We start from the raw sequence: 10,714 nt of genomic DNA on the forward strand, positions 1-10,714 counted from the left end.
GAAAAGTGCTAGGATTCTCATTAGGAGGGGTTCCTAGGTCGATAAATTCCGGAACATTTGCCATTATATTCAACTTCAGTGAATTTTATTAACAATTTTAAACTAAAATTAACAATTCACAATTTACACCTTAACAATTAAAATTCACAATTCACACCTATGGTCTCTAAAAGTAAAAACAAACAAATTAACATGCGCTATCAAATCTAGGAGTCAAACCACACACAAACAGTATTCTTCCGGACCAAAAACGCTAGTTGTTGATGAAGCCCAACCTCGCTGGATTCAGTACAGAAATGGCGGGTGGAACAGTTACGCCGACAATCTGCTTAATGAATAGACTGGACCAAGTTCCTCCACTTTAACCGTCTCGAGTGAAGTGAACCCCCCAGAAAATCCAAGTGAGTATAGCCGACGTCTGCTCCAGGTACAGTGGGACCTTCCCTCCACCGTCACCTTGGGTAGAATCCTAAAGATTATGGTCACTAAGGTTACCAACGGCCACAAGTACACCTGGGGGAACAGTCTAAACTCCGACAGCACGCAAGGGCAGAGTAGCAAGCTCAATCCCCTTACCGGCTCCTTGACAGTAATCCAAGGTTTACCGATAAGTGACCCCTGGCTCCTCGACAATGGTTAATCCGAGGTTTACCGTTTGTAATACGTACTGTCTGGCGTCGTTCCCAACGAGGGGGGAATGATCCCCTCACTGGTTCGGACACGAGCTCATGCTTCTCCTTTAAGAGGAGCTTTCCCAGAGTGTAAATGTAACAATTGGATTTGATTCTATCACAAGATCGACTACTTGTTTGGTTTTACTGTCTTGGAGAGTTAATTACTCACCTACTCTAAGACACTAGCCTAAGCTATGTTGGTGCTGCAGAGCCCTAGAAATGTAAAAATTACTAGATGAATTTTAATTAAGCGTTGTGTTATTAAGGCTGTTATTACTCAAATGGGTAAATGGATGCGAAACCAATGGTGTTATGACCCGACTCAACTGAATGCAATCGAATATGATAATGTAATCGTTTCAATTCGATGAATCCTAACTAAAGTAAGGAGAGAGTTTTCATTCACTTCCAACAATGCAAAAAATTGATCACTAAGAGAAAATATAACAAATTCTCTAATGCACTAATTTCATCAAGAAGAACTAATGCAAATCAATTCCAAACCATTTTTTATTTTATTTCTGTGTAAATTCAAATCAAAGAAAGCTGATCTAAATCTACAATGGATTCTTTCAGAATGTAAACTATGCAATTGTAATCTATGCACAATTCACTTGAAAAGTATGCAAATGTAATCTATGCAAATTTTTCATCAATATTCTGAAAATGAGAATTCTAATTATGCAAATGTGATCTATGCAAGAGAATTCTCAAACACAAGATGATTCTAATGTGATCTAAGAACCAATCAAGTGCAAGTCGAGAAAATTGGGTGAGAGTTCCAAAGATCAAAAAATAAAAACACTCAAAGGCGATTAACACTCATACACAATTTAGCCCCCCCCCGGCGAATGAGGGGGATTTTTTTTTGCAAAAACACAAGCAAAAAGATGCAAAACTGTGAAAAGACTGAGAGAAACCTCTAAGTAATGACCAAAGGAAAACAAATCAAGAATTTCTCAAGAAAGAGACTCAAAACACCCAATTGATGAAAGCTAAGAGCAGGAACAAGCTTAGGTGAAGATTCTGGGCAAGGGACTAATGAATCTGGGCAGAAAAAACTAAGAAAAAACAAAATCTAAGAGCAAAAAAGGCAAAAAATGGAATTTTCTCAAATTTTAGCAGGGGACGCAAGCAACCCGTTAAGACAGGTGCGGGCCCGCACTGTGCACACAGCGACAGTGCGTCCATGGACGCACTGTGCAGCACTCAGAGGGTGCGTCCTACTTAAAAACTCAAGAAAACCCAAAATAAAACTAATCCTAAGCTAACCCACCCAGAGACAAGGTCACAGAGCCAAAACCAGAAAAATAAACCAATTTTCTCAAAGCAAAGTTCAAACAAAAGAAAAGACTCTTCTCATCAATGGAATCTATCCCCAGCGGAGTCGCCAATTTGTCACACGGAATTTGTCAAGGGTGCGGACACGACTGACCTTCCTAGAAGTCTAAGACATTCTAATGACAAACAAGACAAAATGGAGTGATCTTTCTCTAAATACACCTTTTACAACATGAAGATTACAAGTGTTTAGGCTTACCTTATTCCAAAACGTTGTTGTTGTAGTTTGTCCTTGCCAATCTGGATGAGCTCCTCCTTCAAGTCAATTCCTGCAACCACAAACAATCAAACAATTACCAAGCACTTGCATTTCATATAATAAAACATATATTCAACATGGAGACCAAGGAACACATGAAATAACTCATTAACACAAGCTATTGAGAAAAATAAACCAGTTTGTATTAATAACGAAACAAAGAAACTCTTACAACCTGGCCTTGGTGTTGTGCAAGTTCCTCCCAGGGTCCATCAAGGGTTTTCCTCTACTTTGACAAAGCTCACCCACTTCCAAGTAGAATCAAGTGAAGACAATCTCTCCTCACAAAGGCTCTAATGGAAGACCTAAATCCTGCAGCATTTACCCAAAGAAAATGTATAGCTCCAACCTCTCCTCCTTCTGGCTCAATGCCTTTATTTATAGTGCTGTAAAGAGGTTATTCAGGTCCACTATCAATGGGATCATCCCCCTCTATGGGTGGGATAGTTCCCTTATTGATGGGATAAGTCCCCTCTTAATAGAGATACATGAACCAACTGGAGGTGCATCCATTTCATCAAACCGACCTCTAGAATGTTCTAGAAGTAACCACAAGTAACTTTCTCAAGATAAAACTTGCGCATTTTTCCTTTTACAGGAGGACGCACCTGTCCTTTAACATACAGAGCGTCCATGGATGCAGGTTTTGTGAACATGGCCTGCGTCCCCGCAGGTAAGGCTAGAGAGAACCTGCGACCCCAGAGATAAACATAGTTTTTACAAGACTTTCTCTCTTCTTTGAGTTTGAGATGGATAACAGAGGCATAAGACTTGCCTAAGAGGGTAGCATGACTGTTGATTTTGAGCCATACTAACTGTAAGTAGTCAAGGTGACATTTTTTAGTGTAACACCAACATATATTTTTCCTTTTTTTTCCTCCACAAAAAAACCAGGAACTATTATATTCACCACTTTAAGCATTTCTTGTACATTCCATTTTCGTTTTCCATTCAACAAAGTTCACTGTACACAATCTGTAACCTAAAAATCGTGGAGGGTTACAAACCCATGCAAACCAAAAACATTACAGTCCACAGGCTAGACCCTAATCAAATAGTGAGTGCATGAACACCTCAGAGACCACATACATACATGAAGGAACCGAAACCCCAAGGGTATTACCGATTACAGACAGAGCAAGCAACAGAGCAATTACAGACAGAAAAAGCAACAAAGCAAGCAAGAAACTGCTACAACCACGGAAAGACCCTACCTAGGTTTTCCTTAAGCTCGCAAACAATCCCAAGGACAAAGCCATGGAGCAACATTCTCCTGGAAAGGCCTGCACACCACCACAGAAAAGGGAAGTGGTTAGTTAGGGCCATGATACCAAAACAACAGTGAACAACAAACTGAAAGAGGAGTGAGGGTTTTACCTGGAGGAGGGTTGATTCCGCGATGGAGGACGAGATTCGAGACCTACAACAGAGGGTTTCTACCAACATAAGTGCCATGAACGCGTTTTTCCTACTCACCAAGGAGCCAGAGTGTTAGAACCTCAAAAACGAAGGGTGAAATTGCAATTGGAACGAGAAGATTACCTGAGAGCGAGTTCGCCGAGCCATCCTGTGCAGTAGCTAGGTAGAAACCTATGTTTGCAGAGCCGAACCATCACCAGACCCAACATCAAACATACAAATCACCACAAATAGAGTAGAAATGAAGCTTGAGCCAAATGACAGAGACAAATAGACTTGCGGGTGGAAGATGACCTAAAACCCTCCAAAAACTAGAGCAGTGAATCACCACAAAGAGCGAGCAGAGGCACATCACCAACAAACCACAGGGAACTAGGGAAGCAGAGCAAACTACCATATGGGACAAGCAAGGTACGATATTTACCAACCATCGCAAGAACCAAGCGAAAGCACCGAGTACCCATAGATCCAAACCATAGCAAAGAAGAAATGAATTCCACCCTCGGCGAAAGTGATAACCCATGGTTGCAAGCTCGAGGCCAATACAGAGGGCGGGCAGCATACAATAAACCACATTAAAGCCCTATACCAAAACCGTGCCACTAACTTTAATTCAAAAGCAAAAGAATTAAATGGTCATAGCTACGTGTCCCTCCTCGAGATCGCCACCAAATTTTTGGTATAAGAGCAAATTGTTCCTTTCTCTTAGCAAAGATGGAGGCAAGAAGAAGGGGTCAAGGAAGAGCCATCAGAAGAGTAGTAGATGAAGGGTTACGAGAGGAAATTAGGAATTTAACTGCACATTTGGCAGCAGTGGAAGTAGGAAGGTGTAGAGATCTGGAAGGTGGGGTTGACAATGAGGAGGAAAACATAGCCACGACAGATGGGTCAGATGACGAAGGACCAAAAATTAAACTATTGAGGTCAGTTTTGTTGGCTAGTAGCAAGCCAAGACCGGAGCTCTCTAATTATGATGGCAGTTTGTCCACAGAGGCATTATTAAACTGGATAAGTGAATTAGATAAATATTTTGAGTATGAAGAAATCAGCGAAGACAAGAGGATCGGGTTTGCTGTCACCAAGTTGAAGGGACATGCAGCACTATGGTGGGACAATGTACAGGCAGAAAGGAGGATATTGAACAAACCATTGATTAAAAAATGGGTCAGGATGGTTGCTAGAATGAAGAGCAAGTTTCTGCCTAAAGATTATCAAATTTCCCTTTATAGACAAGTACAGACCTTGAGGCAGAGAATGATGACCGTAAAGGAATATATTGAAGAATTTTATTAAGTTTACCTGAGAGCTGGCTATGTTGAAGATACCCTTGAGAAAACAACGAGGTTTGTAAATGGTCTACGGATGGAGATCCTAGAGAAAATTAGTATTCTTTCCCCTAAGACCATAGAGGAAGCTTATCAGAGTGCTTTGAAGGTGGAGGAAAAGATTGCTAGGAAACAAAATGCCAGAAGAGGACGTGGTTCTGGTAGAGGTCGGGGACAGACCTTTGGAAAATGTAGGACTGCCAACAACAATGAAGTGGGCAGTAGTTCGAAAACTTCGGGATAGAGTGAAAGGGAAGGTAACACTAGAGGAGGAATGTTATACCAGCGAGGAACATGCAATGGCAGAGGCAAAGGAAATGCCTATCAGTGTTACAAGTGTCACAAGTGGGGACATAGGTCCTTTGAATGTCTTGAAAATGAACAAATTGGGCAGAGGGGAGCATATGTCACTAAGCCCGATGAAGCAGAGGCACCACCATAGGAGGTGGAAAATATGCCAAAAATCGAGGAAGCCTTGGTTTTGAACAAGGTATTATTAAAACCAGCTAAGGAAGTAGTTGATCAAGCATTGTTTCGGACTGTGTGCAAGTCGCATGGGAAAAGTTGCAAATTAATCATAGACAGTGGAAGTACTGATAATATGGTAGCTACTGAAATGGTGGGAAAATTGGGTTTGAAGAAGTTGAAGCACCCAAATCCACATAGGGTGTCTTGGTTGCAGAAAGGTCACCAACTGCTGGTTGATGAGCAGTGTGAAGTAGAGTTTCATATTGGCAAGTACAAGGACAAGGTGACTTGTGATATCATGCCTATGGACGTGTGCCATATTCTTTTGGGCAGACCATGGAAGTATGATAGGAAGGTCGTCCATGACGGGGCAAAAAATTGTTACAAGTTTGTTAAAGATGGGATAAAGCATACGCTAGTGCCCATGAAGGAAGAGGATGTTGTAAAAACTAGTGGGACAAAAGCATTAATGTTAGGCAGAAAAGAGTTTCTGTGACAGATGGAGGATGATGAGGTGAAGTATGCAGTTGTGCAAAGGCCAAAACTAGTATTGATCCACACTGAAGTCACTGTCTTACCTAAAGAGATACAGGACATGCTGCAGGAATTTAGTGATATTGTGGTAGACGATCTACCAAACAAATTACCACCGAAGCGGAGCATTAGTCACCATATTGATTTTATTCCAGGAGCTAGTTTGCCAAACAAGGTTTCCTACTGGATGAGTCTGAAGGATAATGAAGAAATCCGGAAGTAGGTGCGGGAGTTGTTGGATAAAGCACTGGTTCGGGAGAGTTTAAGCCCTTGTGCAGTTCTGACTGTTTTAGCTCCCAAGAAAGGAGGTTAGTGGCGAATGTGCACAGATTCCTGGGCCATTAACAAGATCACTATCAGGTACAGGTTTCCTTTACCTCAGATGGATGATATGATGGATTGTTTGAGTGGATCAGTGTACTTTTCAAAGATAGACCTGAAAAGCGACTACCACCAAATCAGAATTCAAGAAGGTGACGAGTGGAAGACAACTTTCAAGACTAATGAAGGCTTGTACGAATGGCTGGTTATGCCATTTGGATTGAGCAATGCCCCCAACACGTTCATGCAGTTGATGAATGAGATGCTGAAGGAATTAATTGGTAAATTTGTGATTGTATATCTGGATGATATACTTATATTCAATAAGATGCAGGAAGAGCATTTTCGACACGTGAGGTATGTATTAGAAAAATTGCAACAAAATAAATTATCGATAAATTTGAAGAAATGTTTCTTTTTCAAGAAAGAGTTAATTTATTTGGGATTTGTTATTTCCTAGAATGAACTAAAAATGGATCCGGAAAAGGTTGTAGCCATAGTTAGCTGGCCGTCTCCCAAACGTTTGTTTGAGGTATGGAGTTTTCATGGATTGGCGAGTTTTTATCGGAAATTTATTAAAAATTTCAGTGGGATTTGCGCACTCATGGTGGACACCATTAAGAAGGAAAATCAACATTTCCATTGGACAGAAATGGCAGAGAAGAGTTTTCAACTGCTCAAAGGAAAAATTACTAAAAAACCGATTTTGAGATTACCAAAATTTAACAAACTTTTTCAATTTCGTTGTGATGCCAACGGGATAGCCATTGGTGCAATACTTAGCCAAGAGGACAAGACAGTAGCCTATTTCAGTGAGAAACTAAATGAAAGTAGGTAGAAGTACACGTCCTATGACAAGGAATTTTATGCAGTGGTTCAAGTGCTAAAGCACTGGAGACATTATCTGTTGGCCAATGAATTTGTCTTATTTCAGACAATTCTGTGTTGCAGTATATTATGCAGCAACATAAGTTGAAACATAAACATGAGAAGTGGGCGGAGTACCTGCAGAGTTTTACGTTTGTGTTGAAACACATCAGTGGTCAAGCCAACAAAGTGGCAAACGTGTTAAGCAGGAGGAATTTGATCCTACAGGAAAGTACGATACAAGTATTAGGATTCGAACATCTTAAGGACTTGTATGAGGCAGATGCAGATTTTAAGGAAGCTTATGAAGCTTGCCAAAATCCATTTTTGAGAGATAATAGCTCATGACTAGACTATAATAAGCATGAAGGGTTGTTGTTCAAAGGAGGGCAGCGGTGTATTTCGGAATGTTCTATGAGAGAGAAATTAATCTAGGAAAAACATAATGGAGGTTTAGCTGGACATTTTGTTATACTCTTAACGTGTGAGAAGATACCAGAATACAAAATATGCGAAGAAATATACCCAGAACATAGAACAATAAGAAATAACATCAAGTATTTTATTATTCAGAAAGCAATGTTCACTTGCCTCTTCGAGGGGGCAACCTCCAATAGAGCTGGGCTCAATTACAAAATAAGACATGATGTTCCTCGAGGGGAGACTCTATCCTTTATATAGGATTCATACATGCAATACCATGGTTCTTATTAATACCATCTATCTAATACCATGGTCCATTTTCAACTAACTGTGGTCCCTTCATTAAATGCGGGTCAACCACTTACAATTATTAATATGGGCTTTATTGACTCTTTACTTAACTATAACTATGACTCGATCCTATTACATAAATAAGGAGGTTAGGGTTGGACCCTAACATGCCCTCCCCCATAAGAATAGCCTTGTCCTCAAGGCTGAAGCTATGGAAACTGTTGAAGGATAGTGGTTGGTTCCCAGGTCGCATCTTCTGGAGAGGTGTCTTTCCACTTGACGAGGACTTTCTTGATCGTGTGGCTGCGCAGCTGCCGTTCTCATGTGTCAAGAACCTGTTCAGGTTGGAGCCAGATTGACCCTTCTTCATCCATTTCAGGTAGATTGGTTTGAATTTGGAAATGGTTCCCAATCACTTTCTTGAGGCATGAGACATGGAAGACTGGATGGATTTTTGCAGTGGGTGGAAAATCTAACTTGTAGGCGACTTCTCCAATGCGCTGAAGTACTTGATACGGTCCATAAAATTTTGGAGATAATTTCTGACAACCCTTGTCTTTGAGTGATGTTTGCTTATATGGTTGCAGCCTCAAAAATACCTAATCCCCTTCTTGAAATTAGTGTTCTAAGCGATGTTGATCTACCTGTTGCTTCATGCGGTTTTGGGCTTGATGAAGATTCTCTCTAAGGTGGGCCAGCATGGTTGTGTGGTTCTGTAGGAGTTGATCCACTGCTTGTACCTTCGAGCATCCCTTGATATAAGAAGTAGGGGAAGGAGGGAGTTGACCATAAACTGCTTCATATGGAGTCATTTTGGTGGTGGCATGATAGTTGGTGTTATACCACCATTCAGCTAGAGGTTACCACTGTACCCATAGATGTTGCTTTTCTGAAGTGAAACACCTAATGTAGGTCTCCAGACATTTGTTGACTGCTTCAGTTTGACCATCAGTTTGTGGATGAAGTACTGAGTTGTAGTTGGGTACCTTGTAGCCTGAAGAGTTCCTGCCAAAAGTTACTGGTGAAGATCGGGTCACGATCAAACACAATGGAAGTGGGCATGCCATGCAATTTGAAGATCTGATCCATGAAAGATTGAGCGGCCAAAGTCGGTGTAAAAGGGTGGGGTAGCGCGCAAAAATGAGCATACTTAGAAAGTCTGTCCACAACCACCATGATGACTGACTTGTTTCCTGACTTTGGAAGACCCGTAATGAAATCCATATAAACCTCCATCTAGATTGAGGCTGGGTTGGGCAATCACTGTAATGTGCCTGGGGATTTGACTATTTCTCCTTTGTGACGCTAACAGGCATCGCATTCAGCTACAAAAGTAAGAATGTCCTTTTTCATGCCTGTCCAAAAAAATGATCTTCGAGTGCAAGCATAAGTCTTCTGAAAGCCTGAATGTCCTGTAGTGGGATATGAGTGAAACTCCGCCAAAATGCGGCTTTGAGGGTGGATGTTGGTGATATTATGACTCTTTCCTTGTAGCGAAGAATCTCATCCTACCACAAGAAGCCTGTTGTGGAATTTGAATCCGCTTGCAATTGATTAATGAGTTGGGAGAGCTAGGGATGGGAAAACCATTCCTTGTGAGCCTCTTCAATCCATTATGGAATGGGAAGGGAGATTGTGAGTAGGGTGCTTTCCTCCTCAAATTCGCATGATAATGCATCTGCTACAATATTTTCACACCCTTTCTTGTAAATTATCTCATAATCATATCCCAGCATTTTGGCGAGCCATTTATTTTGTTGTGGCGAGGATAGACATTGCTCCAAAAAATATTTAAGGCTTTGATGATCTGTGTGGATTTGGAAACGCCGCGCCAATAAGTATGCTCACCAGGTATCTACTACATGTAAGATGGCCATCATCTCCTTCTCATAGGTAGATTGTCCCAGATTTTTCCCACTTATTTTTTGGCTTGTGAAGGCCAAGGGTCGACCTTCCTGCATTAAGACCGCCCCAATACCCGTACCTAAAGCATAACATTCAATCACAAAAGATTTGGTGAAGTCAGGTAGTGCTAATACAGAAGTGGAACACATGGCATGTTTGAGAGCTGTAAAGGCCTGTTGTGCTTCATCATTCCAGAGAAATGAATTTTTCTTGAGGAGTTGAGTGAGGGGTCTAGTAATGCGACCATAATTGCAAAAAAATTTGCGATAGTAGCCTGTGAGACCCAAAAATCCTCTCAAGCTCTTCAAGGTCTTTGGTTGAGGCCAATCCTGCATTGCTTGGATCTTTTGGGGTTCCACCCTAACACCTTCACTCCCCAAAATGTGGCTGAAATACTCAACTTCTTCCATGCCAAAAGAGCACTTGGACATCTTGACAAATAATTTATGCTTTCAGAGTAGTTGCAAGAGTAGATCTACATGCTGAAGATGTGTGGCCCAGGTGCCACTGTAGATGACGATGTCATCAAAGAAAACAAGGACAAATTGTCTGAGATATGGTTTGAGCAGGTGGTTCATAAGGCTCTAAAAAGTGGATGGGGCATTAAAAAGACCAAATGGCATGACTAAGAATTCATAATGGCCTTCATGAGTTCGGAAAGCAGTCTTTCGAATGTCTACTTATTTCATGCGAATTTGGTGATAGCCCGAGCGAAGGTTGAGTTTAGTAAAGAATTGAGCCCCATTTAGTTCATCCAGCAAATCATCGAAAACCAGGATGGGAAATTTATCTTTGACTGTCAACTTGTTGAGGACCTTGAAGTCTGGATCCATTCCCCATATATTTTGAGCACCATGACCACCGGCGATGAATAAGGACTAATGCTG

Source organism: Pinus tabuliformis, chromosome 4_2 (assembly GCF_031772625.1).
Source record: "Pinus tabuliformis cultivar Carrire ecotype Pingquan chromosome 4_2, CPIR1, whole genome shotgun sequence".
NCBI classification, from domain to species: Eukaryota; Viridiplantae; Streptophyta; class Pinopsida; order Pinales; family Pinaceae; genus Pinus; species Pinus tabuliformis.